At 49.7% G+C, this 17652-nt stretch overlaps 1 protein-coding gene across 9 annotated transcripts in view; it reads left to right on the top strand.

Annotated features, from left to right (window-relative positions):
• ATG13 (autophagy related 13) overlaps positions 1-17652 on the top strand; it is a 1946514-nt gene that overhangs the window by 485288 nt on the left and 1443574 nt on the right. The window lies entirely within an intron of this gene.

Genomic DNA, 17652 nt, shown 5'->3' with positions numbered 1-17652 from the left:
CGCTGGTGTGGCGACATGGCTTACTCTGGACCAGGCTCCCAACAGGCTCGCCGTGGCTGCTGACACTCTGGCAGTCCCTTCGGAACAACTGCAGTACTTTTCCCGGTCTCCTTTCTTCCCAGGTAGGTGTGTCTGCAAGCAAATGCTTGTAGGAATCTTGCTTGCCCAGCATAGCTCACCTCCTCCCGTTTACTTCTGCTGCTCGGCAGCCTCCTTCTCTCTTTCTGAATGGGAACTCGCCATCTGAATTACGGGTCCTGTTCAGCTGATCTTTGTTATGACAGCTAGACTGTGCATTCAGCTGGATGTTACTTTCATTCCTTATTAAATGCCTTATCTTCCTTGTCTCAGCACTTGAGACTTTATGGGACTTGTAGTTCATAGGTGTTCTGAACTTTTCAAAGCTATTGGGTTTTAAATCTTTATAAAAATTGAAACCATCAAAACCAGGAGATGTTGAAGGTCTTGTGTATGTACGAGGTGTGAATGGTGTCTTTGCTGAGGTGATGGAGAAGAAGGGGTTTCAAAGTTTTACCACTGGGAGAACCTATAAAATGACAACATGCCATTAAAACCTTGGGAATCATAGGGTCTTCTTCATCTGAGGGGGAGGAATATCACGTCTCTCCTGATGGAGTCACCCCATCTCCCTGACATCCATCTCCCATGTGTTCCTCCCTCTGAATACCATCCCCAGGGTCAGGATCAAGTAGCGGCTGCATCTCCCTTGCCAACTGGGAGTGGAGACTAGGCTGGGGATCAGTGATGGCTCAACAGGATTCATCGCACTACTGAAAAAACTTACATTGGGCTACCAATACAGTAAGTTGGCTTGCTCCCCTGAGGGGCTGGGGCGAGGGCTAAGACTACCTTGCAGCTGCCACTAGCCTACTCCAAAAAACCTATGTAAGGTGATGAAATCGCTCTGCAGGTAGTATGAGGTGCGTGTCTAGTGAGTTAAAAGGGTAGCAGTGGCGCCGCTAGCCACCCAAACAGGCCAGTGATCCAAAAAACAGGAAGGGAAAAAGCAAAAAATGATGGGGCTCCTAAGAAAGGACCTAAAGAATTCCCAAAAATGAAAATGTATTAACACTTCTGTACTCCATCGTCCACCAGGTGATCAGGATGATTTAGGAGTCCAGTTAGGTTTCCATGTTCCTGGTAGTTCCATGGTGACTGGCCAGGTCCTGGTTCTAAGATGTCATGAAGGCCAACATCCTTTACCGGAGCCAGGGGAGGGTTTCAATTCCACCCCTCCAGTTAGTGTATGGTCTTCTTTTATTATTAGGGTATTTATTGGGCCGGTTCAACCTTAAGGAAGCAACAGAGCACTTTACAATCATATGGGGCAGGACACAATGTGGGAGCACAGATAGAAGGGAACATGGAGCTAGCAGGGGAGAGGGAGGGTGTGCAATTCGGTAGCAAGGGACCCACAAGTAACCAGGAGAGGGAATTGGGGAGCAGATCACCCAGTGTCAAGTTGGATGGGGAGTGGAGGGTGTATAGACATAGGTGTTGGGGTGGAGCCATTTCTTGAAGAGGAGGGTCTTGAGCTACTTACTGAAATATAGAAGCATGTGGGTGAGTCTGGTGTTCATGGGGAGGAGCGTCTCGAGACTGCGGGCATAGACAGAGAAGAACTGTCTACTGGTACTTTCCTTCCTGCACAGGCAGAGTTCAATGCTGCACATGCCCTTCTGGTGGCGCGTAGGCCTTTGGAGATCCTGAGTTTCTCCAGTGAGGTAGCTTGAGGACCTCAGAGCAACAGCCTTGTAGATGATGGAGCAGGATTTTAAGATATGTGCTTACAGCAGGAGCCAGTGCAGTTCGATGAGGGTTGGGTGATGTTGAATTTCTGGAGTCATTTGAGACATGTTGCGGCATGCAAAACACATTTCGGGGGTGCCCAGAGAGTTGCTGGAAGGTGTGGATTTGGGAGTCAGAGTGTTTGGAGTTACTGGAGAGGAGCACTGTTCTGCCTGCCTGTTATTGCTGGATGCTTTCCTGCTGTTTGCAGTCTGCTGGCGGCCTGTCCCTTTAAGCCTGGGACTGTATTTGGACTGGAAATAGCACAAAGCGTTGTGTGTGGAGTATGGGAGTCGGTGTTTGGTGTTCGGTGTATCGCGACGTCAGCCTCAGCACTGGGGGGCTGACGGTAAACTCCCTACCACTAAACTGCCTGTTACTGTTGAAGCAGTGCTGCAATGTATTGCTTCACTGACCATTTGCTCTGTACGCAGCGCTGAGAGGGAGGTGTCTGGGTGGTGCAGGGTGGTGTTGTGTAGGTAAAGCTTGCCATTTGGGGCCACCCCCCGCACACCTTCCCATCATCCTATATTTATGTATCTCGAAGCATCGCCATGGCGTGTACCAAGCACTTTGATACTTAACATCTTGCTGGAAGCCTTCTTTATACAAAACCAATAGTTTGCGGCCTCTGACGATATAGTAAAATAAGACCCAGCGTGCCACTCTTCGTAGTGACACCAGGCCTTGGGGAAAACTACCCTGTAGCCCTCAAAGCAACAAAAGCTCTGTTTGCGCCACGCCAAACTGCAAAAAGTCGACTCGGCAACTAACCCCTAACGTGGACCCTTCACAGTCAAAAATAAAGTCCACTAGTTCTTACTCCAGTGGAATCGGGCATCCCGGTGTGAGAAAAACTGAAAACAGGGAGGATTGTGCTACAGATTTTAACATCTCGATTGACGACGGCTCCTTGTTAAAGTTGTGCCAGGTTAACCAAAGGAACTCAATGGCACCTGCTGATTTTGTATACGATAATGTCCTGCCATCAAATATCTCCTGCACCCCTGATCTAGAAAAGCTCCTGACTTCCACAGAGTCTCTATCCGGTGAAAGTGATGACGAGGACTGAGTGGTTTTGCTTGATACATTCCCTGCTGACCTACACAACTTAAGTACCCCCGCCGAAGTTCAATTGGCAGTACTGGAAGCGAAGTTAGAGGCTGTGCTGCAGTTGTGTTCAAACATAGCGGAGGAGCAGTTACGATTAAAGGAGGGCCTGTACAAAACAATCAATACTATTATGCAGGTAATTGCAAAATGTGTCCCCGTGGTATTTCCAGGCGTTGTCCGGACAGGGGTGTGTGTGGCCGCTAATACTGCTCCTCCTTTTAACATCAAATCCAAATTGGCATCTGGATACATGGCCTTGGGTACCCTTCGGGCAATGTCTTTGCCATTGCGGGGTGATCTTCAGCGAGACTCAGCCTACATGGTGGCTGAATCGGAGAGTGGCGCTCTGGAGGCAATTTGCGCCGAACTCTTGCTTCTTAATAGATTTCGTAGTCCTTCTCCCCCACCTAAGTGAAAATGTAAACAGTGCTAGAAAAGGGCCATTCGAGTGGATTGTGTCCTCCAACGTATTCCACATCTTTGACATGTAATGTCCACAGCTGTGTACTTCGGAAACATTTTCAGCAGAGGGCGTCGGGTCGATGTCCCTCGAAGGCCTCCGTCGAGGGCAACGTCACTGGATGTTATGAATAGGACGCATGGCGCCCGTAGCCTCAGTTCTGTTTTTTCCGCAAACGTGTTTGCTTCAGAGACTCGGCGCGCCTCGTGTATTCCTCGTGAATAGGTCTTCTTTGACCCCTCCGACTCTGCGGTCTGGCTTCAAGACTTGCCGGGACTGCAAGTCTAAGATGTTGATTACCGACCTGCATTGCATTTGTTTGTGGTGCTTGGGTGAGAGTCACGACACAGACGAATGTTCCAAATGCCAGTCGCTGACTGCTAAGGCCTTGCAGGAGTGTAAGGGAAAGCTTCAGGTAGGTAGGGGTTCTAAACCCAGTAAGTTCTGTAAATCTAGGTCCAAGGGTATGTCCACCGATGATTCGAGGGGCGACTCTCCGCGTCGGAAGGAATCCCGGGGGTCTCTGTCCCAGAGTGGTTCCCGCCATTCGTCGTCCTCATCTCGGTATTCTAGGAAGCGCCGTCACCGGTCGCCTTCCCCCATCCTCCTCGGAGGATGGAGCCGCGAGGAAAGTAGCTTGTCCTACAAAGTGCTCGACTCCGGAGGAATGGGCTGCCTTCAGGGAGCAGATGTTGGCGATTTTTTTCAATCGCAAGGCACAGTTCCGTCTGTGCCTCCTGATGAAGCCGGCAAGGAATGCTCTCGATCTGTGGCTCGTGCGCTTTCGGGCTCGGGTCCTCAGCGCGATCCTCATCAGGAACCTTCGAGGTCCCGTTCGGACAAGGCTCAGGATGCTCGCAAGAGACGTGCTTCCAGGTCTCGGTCCTCTTACCCAGCGAGACCGCAGAAACCTGCTAAGGGCTCGAGGTCGGCGTCAACTCTGTTGGCGCCGTGTCCGTCGGATACAGACGTCGAAGCTTTGCCTTCATAACAGCCGTCGGCGCTGTTGGCACCGTTGTCACCGTTGTCAATGCCGAGCCGTCAGCGCCCTCAACGCGTTCGGGTCCTTTTGGCCGGGAATTGCCGTCGAGGTCCCTGGTATGGTGGTTCCTCCAAGGAAGGCTACTTCCAAGTCTGTAAGGCCTGTTAAGGGCTCCAGACACTTGGCTGTCCCGAGAGAGGACTTTTACCTTCCTCTGGATGACCTCTATGAGGAGGAGGAGGAGAGGTCAGATTTAGATTTTGGCCCTGTTGAACCTGATGAGGATCCTGTCTTTTCAGGGGATGGTCAATTGAGAGAGTCAAGGCAATCTCTTCATGATGCCAGTGGCTTGGACACTTCTCCTGAGGTGGAATTTGGCAGGCCTGAGCCTGAGGCTCATGCTGATTCGTCCTACAGGAGTCTGATGACTAGCATGGGTGTAATTTAAGGGGGGCACAGTGGTGTTTGTCCCCCCCCAACTTTCATGGCACACCATTCTGTCCCCATGCATTTGGCTGGAGCACTTTTTCTTCAGATGCCATGTCCCCCGCAAACATTTTCGGCAAAGTTACTCCACTGATGACTAGGGTCATGGAATATCTTAGTTGGCCCACTCCTCCTGAGGCTTTTGTTCAGGATGACTTGACGGATATTCTGGTTCAAGATCTGTCCTCTGACCCGGTGTTACCTTTTCACTTGACCTTGCAGAAAAGTGTGGCGGCTGCTTGGCAGGCCCCAGAATCTCTTCCGGCAGTAAACAATTTGTTAACTAAAAAATACCGCCCTTCCGGTAGCGACCCCAGCTACCTTTCATCTCACCCCACTCCTGAGAGTTTGGTGGATCAGGCGGCCACCTCGAGGCAGGCGGCGTACCCTACTATCCCTCCGGATAGGGGTGACAAACGCTTTGACGGTTAAACACGCAAGGTGTTTTCTGCGGGGAGTATGGCATCGGCCAACTCCACTTGTGCTTTGGCAAGATTTTCACACACTCTGTGGAATTGTGTTTCTCTTGCGGCTGAGCATATTCCCCAGGGGGAAGAAAGGGGCTGGGTTCCTTGCTCTCATGCAAGATGGCAAGGATGCCATGTGTGAATCCCTTCAGTCGGGTATGGACACGACCGACGGTGTTAGCCAGTCCGTGGCTGCGAGGACCGTTATACGCAGATTTGCATGGTTGCGGAAGTCTGGTTTTGCCCCAGATGTGCAAGCCCTTTGATGGTGCGCATTTGTTGGTCAGCAAGGCTGACTAGAGCCTTGAGAGGTTGCAGACCTCAAAAGCTGCGGCGAAATCTTTAAGCGCAGCTGTGCGTCAACCTCCACCTTTTCGTCCTAGGGGACAGCAGTGGAGGGGAGGTTCTTTTCTTTAATACTCCTCCTTTGGTAGAACGCGAGGAGCCGCCAGTCAAAGGGGTCATCATAAAAGTACCCATGGTGGTTGGGGAAAGAGAGGTTCCAAAGCCGCTCAGGCAGCTGCCTCTTTGCCTTCAGGCGCTGCCGCAGCCGCTCCACAGTCATGAGGCCATGTCCCATGGTTCGCCGTTTGAGGGCGGACTGTCTCAGCATCTCGAAGAATGGCAAGCTATTACTTCGGATGCGTGGGTTCTGGATACAGTAGCCCATGGCTACTGCCTTCCCTTCCTAAAGCGACCTCACGACAATGCACTGGGGAATCTCTCTTTGAAGCTTTCAGATCTGGTCCTTGTGTAGAAAAACTTCACCCTGCTAAAGAAAGGCGCTATAGAATTTGTGCCTGTAATGGAGAGGAACAGGGGATGGTATTCCCCTTATTTCTTGATTCCAAAGAAAGACGGGGGATTGAGACCCATCCTGGACTTGCGTTGGTTGAACAAACTTCTCTGAAAGGACAAGTTCAAGATGGTCACTCTTTCTCAAGTCTTCCAGGCCCTTCAACTTCAGGATTGGTTGGTGTTTGTTTTGTTTGTTTTTATTATTCATATTGCGCACCAGACCCAGAGGTATTCGGGCGCGAAGGCATGAAGAGGGTTGTTAAGCTTAAGTTACATAGTGGACAGGAATGAGTACAGCTAAGGTTACAATGCTGTATGCATGAATAGGCAAGGAAAATAGGTATATGCATTAAGTACCAAGAATAACTCGAAAATGGGCGTCGACACAGGGCGTGCCAGTAATACTATCCCTAGTGTGACGTCCAATGTACCCAAGATCCCTCACGCGTCTAGGATACTCAGATTGTTTTTTTCCGCCATACTGGTCGGAAGCATTTTGCGGAGTCCCCTGGCCTTAGCCATACTTTTGCTAAAATATTAAATTATTTACATCCTTTCCCATCCCAACGTCGAACTTCGACACTCGACGCCGGCTGGAGAAGAAATCGACAGTTGGCTGCTGCACGACGGATTTGGGCCTCGGAAGGCATCTGGCCTCGGCCCTGCAAGTAGGGAGAGTGGGGGTTTGGACATACTCTACACTCTTGGTATATAGGTACACCTTATACATTCCTACACTTAACAGCCCGCTGCCTCAAGGTGCGTATGGAGGGTACCCCTTTTCAATTCTGCCCCAAGTGCAATCGCAAATACCCTTGGGTCGACAGGAATCTCTGCTTGCCGGGGTACCACCCCGAAGCGAACTGCAGAGCGTGTAGTAGGTTTAAACCTAAGACATTTAAGGACCGTTCGACGAAGCGTTGGGCCCACCACGCCAGGCAGGCGGCCATGGCAGCGGAGGACGCCTTCAGCGACGCCGTACTTTCAGACGGCGAGGGCATTACGGTGTCGAAAGACAGCCGAGCGCAGGACCCCGACCTCGGAACGTCGTCCGGCTGGGCGGTTATGGGGAAGACCCCCGGCGACACAAGCGCTTCACACACCACACACACTAAACACACAAAGTCCAACCGAGACTCGACGACGTCGAGTTCTCGGAAAGAGGCACAAACAGAATGCTCTGATTCGGTGTCCTCTGGGCGTTCTCGATCGAGATCGCCGCATGACTCCAGGCAATCATCCACTCTTGACAAGAATGCCTCGCTCCCTAGGCTAACAGAAGTTCGATCGTCGGAGGACGAAGACGACTTCCACCCCCATGCCGCGCTCCAGGAGTCAGAGCCCGCAGACAAGATCAGCGCGGCCCCACGCTCGAAGGACAGGGACTCTACCCCCGATCCTCGACGCCAGGCGTCGAAAACCTCCGGAGCCACAAAAGGACAGGGAAAACACTTTTCCACTCACGGGGAGGGGGGAAAACAGCAGAAGAAGCAGCCTTTGCACTCTTCCACACCTGTAAAACACGCCACTCCCCCTAAACAGACAGACAAGACCAGGTCTGCAGATATGTCTAAAACCAGCAAATCTACTCAAGGTAAATCTCCGAGACTTGCTGAGAGAGTCATTCCCAGTTCCAAAAAGTGGTCGAGTGAAGACCTAGATAGGGTCATGTCAAGGATGTCTTCTTTGGCTGACTTTTACGATAAAAATACGGACCATTTCCTTTCGTATGATCCACAAGGGGCGACACCCTCAGGCTCTAACGATCCTATCCCCCCGAGTAAGAAGCCCCGGTTTGAGACACCGATGAGGTCTACAGACCCCTTCGAGGTACAACCATACTCAAGACCATACTCACTGTATCAAGGAGAGGCTTCCTTTGGTGAGGACCAAGAATTTGGCATGGTAGAAGAGCAAACCGGGACGGGCTACTGTGGGGATGATGAGGACCAAGAAGAGGAAGAGGAAGACCCTGAAACCTACAGAGTAGATTCCCCGGTAGAAAAAGAAGCCCCGGTTACCGACTCCCCTGTCGATAACCAACCCCTCCTAAACGAGGTTCTCGCACGTGCAGCAGAACATTTCCATATTGACACCCACGGTGTCCAGGAGGAGAGGGACCTCGCTGAGGAGTTAGTGGGAGAAAGGAGGCCTGTTGCACAGACCATCCCTATCCTTAAGTCCATTCAGCGAAGAATAGACCTGTCCCTGGTGAACCCGAACCTCACCAGAGCAGTCAATCGCAGGGTTGAAAAACGTTTCAGGGCAGCCCAGTCTGACCCTCTCTATATAAGAGGACATCTGAAGCCAGACTCCCTAGTTGTCACTAACACTCGTAAGAGGGCTGGAACACCCTTGTCATCGTCCGAAGCTCCTCCAGACAAGGAGAGCAAAAAACTATATGGTATCGGCAGGAAAGTAGCCTCAACGTCCGCCTATCAGGCAAGGATTGCAAACTCCACCACCCTGTTGGCCAGCTACAACTGCCATCAGTGGGAAGAAGTCGCGGCACTCATAGCCTCTGCTCCGGAACCTTTAAAGGGCCAGTTAGCTCGGATTTCCGCAGAGGGTAGAGCCGTGTCTGGTTGCATTTTGAAAGCAACCTTTGACGCCGCAGACAACGCAGGCAGATTGATAGCAGAAGACACTGTTATCAAGAGACATGCGTGGTTACGGCAGTCTGGTTTTAAGGCAGAAACCCAGGCATAGCTGTTGGACAAACGGGTGGAAGCCGATCTGTTTGGTAAGGGGGTCGAGGACGCACTGAAGAATGCCAAGGACGAATACGAGACACTCAAGTCCCTTGGCCAGTTAACCAATAAACCCCCTAACCAGAGAGGGAATAGTAATTTTCGTCGCCCACGCGGCCAAAATTCCCATAGAGGATCTAACTATTCCCAGGGGCAGAGTACACAGTGGAACAACAGCCAACAGTCTACCCAGGGTTACGGCAGGGGTAATAGGAGAGGTCGTGGTAAAGGCAGAGGCAGCCCCAGCAAAGGAGGGTGCACGCCTCCACCAAAGCAGTGACGCTCAGTTCAGGGTCCCTTCTCACGCAACCCCAGTAGGGGGACACATTTCCAACTTCACCCAGGCTTGGGAAGGGGTCACATCAGACAGATGGGTGCTGTCAACAGTATCCACAGGGTACTGTATAGAACTACTGAAGCGTCCCCGGAACCATCCTCCACGACAGAGAGTACACTCTTTAGAACATCAGAAGATTCTGCTCGAGGAGATCGCCATTCTGCTAGAAAAGGACGCAATAGAACTCGTCCCGGGACACCAGGTAAACAAGGGAATTTATTCAACTTACTTCCTTGTGCCAAAGAAAGATTTGACAATGCGCCCAGTATTGGATTTACGGCCTGCCAACAAGTATGTCAAGCCCCAAAAGTTTCTTATGACTACGCTACAGGAGGTAATCCCCCTCCTAAAAAAGGGGGATTACATGGCAACCTTGGATATGAAAGATGCCTATTTTCATATTTCCATGTTCCCAGCGCACAGAAGGTACTTGCGCTTCAAGGTGGACAGTCGGCACTACCAATTCAAGGTACTGCCCTTCGGAATAGCTTCGGCACCAAGGGTATTCACCAAGGTACTGGCGGTGGAGGCTGCACACCTACGCAGGGAGGCAATCCCGGTGTACCCTTATCTGGACGACTGGCTCATAACGGGGGAAACCCCAGTAATTTGCAGGACAAACATTCAAAGGACTATCGGCCTCCTCCACGAATTAGGCTTCTCAATCAACGAGAAAAAGTCAAGCCTGGTGCCAAGCACCTCCAAACAGTTCCTAGGAGCAATCCTAGATACTCAAGAGGGGTTGACATTTCCTTCAGAGGAAAGAATTCGGAATATACTACTTGTTAGGGATAATTCTCTGTTTAGGCTGAATTTCCTAACCTATTGAGTCCCCCAGCAGCTTTGCTGGATTTTCTGGGTTTATTTTTTTCTCCTGCCAAGAGTGAGACTCTTTTACCCTCACTCTTGGACATGTTTGAAGTGTGTTTCTTTGGTTTGCCTTGTGTTGAATGGGCTATGGGGTCTTTTACTCCATAGGGCCTCATGTGTTTTTGTGAGATGGGTTACACCGCACCCCCAGTGCCGTAACCCAGGGGTGTCCTAGGGACCCCCCAACATAGACTCCATACCCTGGGACTGACTACTGTCTCCCAGGGTCTGTAAAGTCACCATTGACTTTACTAGTCTCAAATCCTGAACAGAACCAGTACAAACCATCATATTGTGGACGTACTGGCTGGGGCAATTCCTTTGCCCCGGGGTCTGTTAGTCGAGGGGGCACGTCTCCGTCCCCCCTCATCGAGTTTTGGCTGGTGGCAGTGGAAACTACTTTTTATATTCAACCGCGAATATTTTCCTATGGGATTTCCCATTGTTTTAGGCTAATACCTTTATTTATTTATTTACGGTAGCCTTGAACATACCGCCGGGTTATTTCTTTATTATTATAACTCCGGTTGGTATTTTTTGCCAAAACTTGATTCTAAAATGGCGTTGGTGTTCACCTCTGTAACTCTGACCCAAAGTTGAGCCCTTTGTTCCACTTTTGGCGGGCTTCTCCACAGAAGCCCTCCAAAGTGGTGCCACTCTGTCTGGGGTACTTAGGAGGGGTGGAGGGGGAATTAGGCACCCTGGACTGAGTTACCTTGGTAACTCAAGTCGCACTCCGTCCTGATTGGCCCAAGTGGTGAGCCGGCCGGCTCACCACTTAGCATGTTTGAGTGACAGCTAGGCTGGGTGAATGGGGGTTTGCTGCATAAAAGCAGGGCTTTGGGGACTGGAACTTCAGAAGTCGCCACAGGACCTAAAGAGCCGAAGAGGGAGAAGCCGAGCCGACCTGCCAAGACGACACCACCGGTGAAGCCCTGCAGAACCGTCTCACCACTTTTTCCGACGACAGAGGAGATCTCCCGCCAGAGAGTTTTCTTCCCTTAACTGGTGGGGACAACCAGTTGCTGCCTTCTTTTCGCCGTCCCGAAGCATCTCGTGGCCGCCTTGCCTGTGCCAAGCACCCCGGCAACCGGGATACCACTTTTTACCTCAACCGCGAAAGAGGGGTAAAAATCCTTTGTGACCGAAGAACTCCACGGCTGGCCTCATCCCTGGTAGTGCAACGACCTGCAGCCTTCCTCCCCGTCGAGATCACCTCTTCCTCGGGACGACGCCGCGACTTGCACCCACTACCAGGAACGACTACCACCGCTGGAGGAATCTTTCCACTTTTAAAGGTACTGTGATCCGCCCGGCCTCCCTTGCCACCGAGTGTACGGGGTAGATTTAGCCCTCGGCTCTCGAACCTGGGTAGGCCTGGGACACCCTAACTAAACTTTTCAGAACCGTAGTAAAACCTTTTTCTCTCACCTGCAAAGACTGATGACATTGTGTGATCTTGGGCACATTTTTCGCCTGGCTCCCTCTAAAGCGGGCCCCGAACTAATTCTCCTTGTTCCACCATTGACTGCCTTTGCTAACCTTATGTGAAAAGTGTTTTACCTTACTGCTCTCTTTATTTCTGCCTTTTCCCTCCCTTTTGGTAATACTTGTTGGAGTGTCATCTAACGTTAAGCGCTCGCCTCTGTTTGGAAATAAGTGGTGTTAACTTAGAATTGACCAACGAATGATTAGGGATGTACATATGAGTAATAGTAACTGTGTTTGACTTTCTTATCTTTTCTAGTGTGCTGGTGTAATTTATGAGTGTACCTTTAATAAATAAGTTTATACTTTTACACCTAGCTCTGGTTAGTGTTTGCTTGTGCTACTGTGTCTCTGTACCTATTCTGTATTCTCTGCATACTGCCTAACTCTTCTTGAGGGAAGTCTGGCTGCGCAGCCACAGCTACCACAGTGAATCTGTGCGGTGCAGACTGCTACCAAGTGGGTTTACTGCCAACACCTGTAGTCTTAAATCTTTTGCAGTGGTCCCAAAGGGAACTGCACAGGTTTCTGCCTAACACTGGTGTACAGCGGTGGGATCTGTATTGAGTATACACTTTAGAGTACTTTTGAGATACCTTAGTGCAACTAACCACAAAGCTTAAGCACAAGAAAGAAAAAGTCATTTTTAACCTGTCTACTATGGAAAGTTATAGTCAAGAGTCCCTTGCTACAAAAACTGCTGATTGTCTAAGACTTCTCTGTAAGCATAAGAATCTCATGACTAAAGGAAAGAAAATAGAGCTAATAGAAAGGTTGTTAGTAAACCAAAGTCTGGAGGATGGTCCAGAGGAACCTATCCCTCCAGCAATTGTAGAAAGCAGCAATGATCTTGATATGGTACAAAGTATTGATGATCTTGGGTCAGAACCAGAAGAGGAGGATGAAACTGTTGTAGATAGTCCCTCTAGGCCTCTGTCTGCTCTACCAGCTGTACCTACTGGACCTTTGCCAGGTCCCACATTTAGCCCTCAATACTTTGAACTAGAGAGAATGAAACTTGAATTAGAGTGCAAGAAACTTAATGCTCAAACTGACAAAGAACTAAGGCTAAGGGAAATGGAGCTCAAGTATGAGCTAGAAATGAAGAAATTGTCTGTTGAGAATGCTTCTCTCTCTGGCTCCTCTAGAAGTTCCAGTCCTAAAAGACCCCGGATGCCTAAGGAATTGATTGGTATGTATGAGCCTAAGTTGGATGTGTTGGATTGGTTGTCTATGTTTGAGTATAATCATGGGCTCCAGAACATCACAGGTAATGAGTTACTCACCTGGTTGTTCTCTAGGATTCCCCCTGTTGCAACTCATGTGGTAATGGAGTTGGGGGAGGAGGATAGGAAAGAGTATGAATGTGTGAAACTAGCTTTGATAGCTAGGTTTGCGAAGACCCCTTCCCAGTATCTTAAGAGGTTTAGGAGCCTCAAAAAGCATGATGGTACCCCTTGGGCTACCTGGGTGTGTGAAGGGTTGAAAAACTTAGAGGGATGGATTAAGGGTTACAAGGTGAACACTTATGAAGGAATGAGAAATCTTGTAATGATGGAGTCAATTTATGATGCCTGCTCTCCTGAGCTCAGACAGCACTTGGCTGATTCACAGGAATTAGATCCTAGGAAGCTAGCTAAGGCTGCTGACTTGTGGGTTGCCAACAGGGCTACTCACAAGGATTCTGGGGTAACTCAGAAGAAGGATGAGGGAAGACAGCCTAAGAAAGACTCCAAAGAGAATTCTAATAATCCTAATTCCAAAGAGGGCCCCAAACAAAACCATAAGGGTAAGCCACCTGGGAAACCACAGCAGAGTAGTATACCTTCTGGTGCTAAACCAGAAGGAGGTCAGAACAAGCCTCCATTCCAAAGGACCTTTGGGGCCTGTTATGTTTGTAAGGCTACTGACCATGTGAAAGGAGATCCCAGATGTAAGGGTAAACCTTCAGGGGTCCAACTTGTCTCCTTAGCCTTCGCTCCAGAGGAGGAAGTCACAATGGCAAGTGGAAACTTTCTACTACTAGCTGATGAACCCACTGGAGTCTCAGCCAGTGTTTCTTTAGTCTCTCTGGGGTTGTGGGAACAACAAAATTTAGATGTGTATAATTCTATCCCAGATAATACTAAAGAGTATTATAAGGACAGTGTCCACGTGAATGGTCAGGAGACTCCTGCCATCAGGGACACTGGGGCCAGCATAACTGTGGTGGATGAATCATTTTTCAAGGCAGAGGATGTTGCTAAGGCACCCAAATGCCTCACCAAGTTAGCTGGAGGGCCTGTGCAGATGTGTCCCCAGTTACCAGTTCTCATCCAGTGTAATGATATGGCTGTGAAGATACCTGTCAGTATACAATGTGAAGTGCCAGGAAGAGTTCTGCTAGGAAATGACCTGAAAGCTCTGGGAGTTGTGTCACATACCCCCAGACCTCCTAGTAAAAGGTTACGGGAGCTCACCAAGTCTGCAAGAGAGAAAACCCTGCGAGGTTTATCTCAGGAGATGATGACAGAAATCACTCCTCTCCCACTGGAGCAACTTACTGCAGTAACTACCAGATCAGGAGCAAAGGGGCAACCCAAGACTCCTAGGAAAAAGCCTACAGCAAGCACTCCAGTGCTTCCAACAAGGACTTCCCCGAGGTTGTCCAAAGTTACACCTGTAACTCCACCTCCAGCTGAGGCTGAGAGGGAGGTACAACCCTGTGTGGTTGAACTAGACTCTGAAGAAGAGCTAGTAGGAGGCCCAGAACTTATTGGAGACCTGGACCCGGCTGACCATCCTGAGCTGCAGTCTTTACTGGCAGAAGGTGGACCCAGCAGGACAGCTTTTCGTAAGGGACAAAGAGAATGTCCAACTCTGGAGGGCCTTCACCAACAGGCAGCTTCTCAGGCTGATGGGCAAGAGCCTGGGAAGTATAGGTTACACTGGGAAGATGGCCTCTTCTACAGTGAACCAACCGAATCTGAACCTGGAGCATACCAACGCCTGGTAGTGCCCCAAGAGAACAGACAACAGTTCTTGCAACTAGCCCACGAGATTCCTTTGGCTGGTCACTTGAGTTTCAAGAAGACCAAGGAAAGGCTCTCTCTCTACTTTTATTGGCCAAAAATGGGGGCTGAAGTAGATAGGTATTGCAGGAGCTGCCATACCTGCCAGACTTCTGGTAAGGTTGGTTCCAAGAATGTGGCACCTTTAGTGCCTCTCCCAGTTGTGGGAGTCCCATTTGAGAGGGTAGGGATTGACATTGTTGGTCCCCTTGATCCCCCAACCTCCTCAGGCAACAGGTTTATCCTTGTGGTAGTAGACCATGCTACTAGATAACCTGAGGCAATCCCTATGAGGACTGTTACGGCTCAGGCTATGGCTAAGGCCCTCCTTGGTATCTTTACCAGGGTTGGGTTTCTTAAGGAGGTGATCTCTGACAGGGGGACAAATTTTATGTCCAACTACATGAAAGCCATGTGGAAAACCTGCGGAGTTACCTACAAGTTCTCAACCGCCTACCACCCTCAGACCAATGGGTTGGTAGAAAGATTTAACAGAACCATGAAGAGCATGATAGGTGCCTTAGAAGAACCCCTTAAGAAGAAGTGGGACCTTCTACTGCCATGCCTTCTATTTGCTTATAGGGAAGTCCCTCAGGAGGGAGTAGGTTATTCTCCCTTTGAACTTCTCTATGGCCATCCCGTCAGAGGCCCCTTGGCCCTGATTAAGGAGGGGTTGGAGAGTGCTCCTTCCCCCAAGCCAGTCAGAGTGACTGACTATGTGATAGGTCTCCGAAGGAGAATGTCACACATGATGGCAGAAGCAAGTGACAACTTGAAAGCTGGCCAAGCTCTGATCAAACATTGGCATGATCAGAAGGCTAACATGGTTGAGTTTACTCAAGACCAGCTAGTTCTAGTTATGCTTCCAACAAGGCAGAGGGCCTTGCAAGACAAATGGATGGGACCCTTCAAGGTTGTGGGAAAACTTGGAGAGGTCAACTATCTGGTGGATCTGGGCAAACCCAGGGAAGCTCCCAGAGTCTTCCACACCAACCGCCTCAAAGCCTATGTCTCTAGACCAGAAGTAGGAGCATTGCTTCTAGCTTCATCGGAAGAGGAGGAGGAGAGTGACGCTCTACCTGACCTCCTGAGAGGCTTACCTTTGGACGAAAAGGTTGAAGGAGTTAATCTCTCTTCAGATCTGACCCCTGAGCAACAGGAGGAGTGCAAAGCGATGTTAAATCAGTTTGCCTCCCTGTTCTCACTTTCACCAGGCTTGACCCCTTGGGGACAGCATGAGATACTCACTGGTGACTGCCTGCCAGTCAAAAGCAGGGGATATAGAATGTCAGAACATGTCAGAACCCACATCAAAGGGGAGGTCAAGAAGATGCTTGATCTCGGGGTAATAGAGCCCTCTACTAGTCCATGGTCTAGCCCAGTAGTGTTAGTACCAAAGGCAGGATCCAAAGAGTTGAGATTCTGTGTGGACTATAGAGCTCTTAATGCAGTCACCAAGACTGATGCCCACCCTTTGCCAAGGACAGATGAGTTGGTGGATAAACTTGGTGCAGCCAAGTACCTCAGCACACTGGACCTTACGTCAGGCTACTGGCAAATAGCCCTGACAGACCATGCCAAGGAGAAAACTGCATTTTTTACCCCAGTTGGCCTATACCAATTCAAGGTTATGCCTTTTGGACTGAAAAATGCACCTGCAACATTCCAAAGGATGGTGAACCAGGTTCTAGCTGGGATGGAGGACTTCTGCATGGCATACTTGGATGACATTGCAGTCTTCAGCCACTCCTGGGAAGAACATGTGACCCACCTAGGACATGTTTTGCAGGCTCTTGAGCAGGCCAATCTGACCATAAAGGCAAGCAAGTGCCAAATTGGTCAGAGTAAAGTGGTCTACCTTGGACATGAGGTAGGAGGTGGAGAAATAAGGCCTTTGCTCAGCAAGATTGAAGCTGTGCAAAATTGGACAACCCCTACTACTCAGACCCAGGTGAGAGCCTTCTTAGGCCTCACTGGGTACTACAGGAATTTCATTGAGAACTATGGGACCATAGCTTCTCCTCTGAATGTGATCTCCTCTCCAAAATTCCCTAAGAAGGTCAAATGGACTGAGGAATGCAGTCAGGCCTTTGAAAACCTGAAGAAAGCTCTCTGCCAAGCTCCAGTACTCAGAGCTCCTGACTACCACCAAACTTTCATTGTACAAACTGATGCTTCCAATGTAGGTATAGGTGCAGTTCTTAGCCAACTGGATGAGAAGGGTAGGGAACACCCCATTTGCTTCATCAGTAGAAAACTGAAGGATCCTGAAACAAGGTGGGCAACAATCGAAAGAGAATGCTTTGCTATTGTGTGGGCACTGAAGAAGTTTAGGCCATACTTGTATGGTTCTACTTTTGTCATTCAGACTGACCACCAACCCTTGAGATGGTTAATGCAAATGAAAGGGGAAAATCCAGAACTATTGAGATGGTCAATCTGCCTCCAAGGGTTTGATTTCACCATTGAGCACAGGTCAGGGTGTCACCATCAAAATGCTGATGGACTCTCTAGGATGTATGTCATCGACTAGAGGTATGAGGTTCATCCAGGAGTGGATTAAATCCTCCTGTTCCTTAGTCTGGGGGGGGGCGAGTGTTAGGGATAATTCTCTGTTTAGGCTGAATTTCCTAACCTATTGAGTCCCCCAGCAGCTTTGCTGGATTTTCTGGGTTTATTTTTTTCTCCTGCCAAGAGTGAGACTCTTTTACCCTCACTCTTGGACATGTTTGAAGTGTGTTTCTTTGGTTTGCCTTGTGTTGAATGGGCTATGGGGTCTTTTACTCCATAGGGCCTCATGTGTTTTTGTGAGATGGGTTACACCGCACCCCCAGTGCCGTAACCCAGGGGTGTCCTAGGGACCCCCCAACATAGACTCCATACCCTGGGACTGACTACTGTCTCCCAGGGTCTGTAAAGTCACCATTGACTTTACTAGTCTCAAATCCTGAACAGAACCAGTACAAACCATCATATTGTGGACGTACTGGCCGGGGCAATTCCATTGCCCCGGGGTCTGTTAGTCGAGGGGGCACGTCTCCG

This window comes from Ambystoma mexicanum, chromosome 11, assembly GCF_040938575.1.
Source record: "Ambystoma mexicanum isolate Mex_15411 chromosome 11, UKY_AmexF1_1, whole genome shotgun sequence".
Lineage (NCBI taxonomy): Eukaryota > Metazoa > Chordata > Amphibia > Caudata > Ambystomatidae > Ambystoma > Ambystoma mexicanum.
This window is presented reverse-complemented; position numbering and strand designations above follow the sequence as displayed.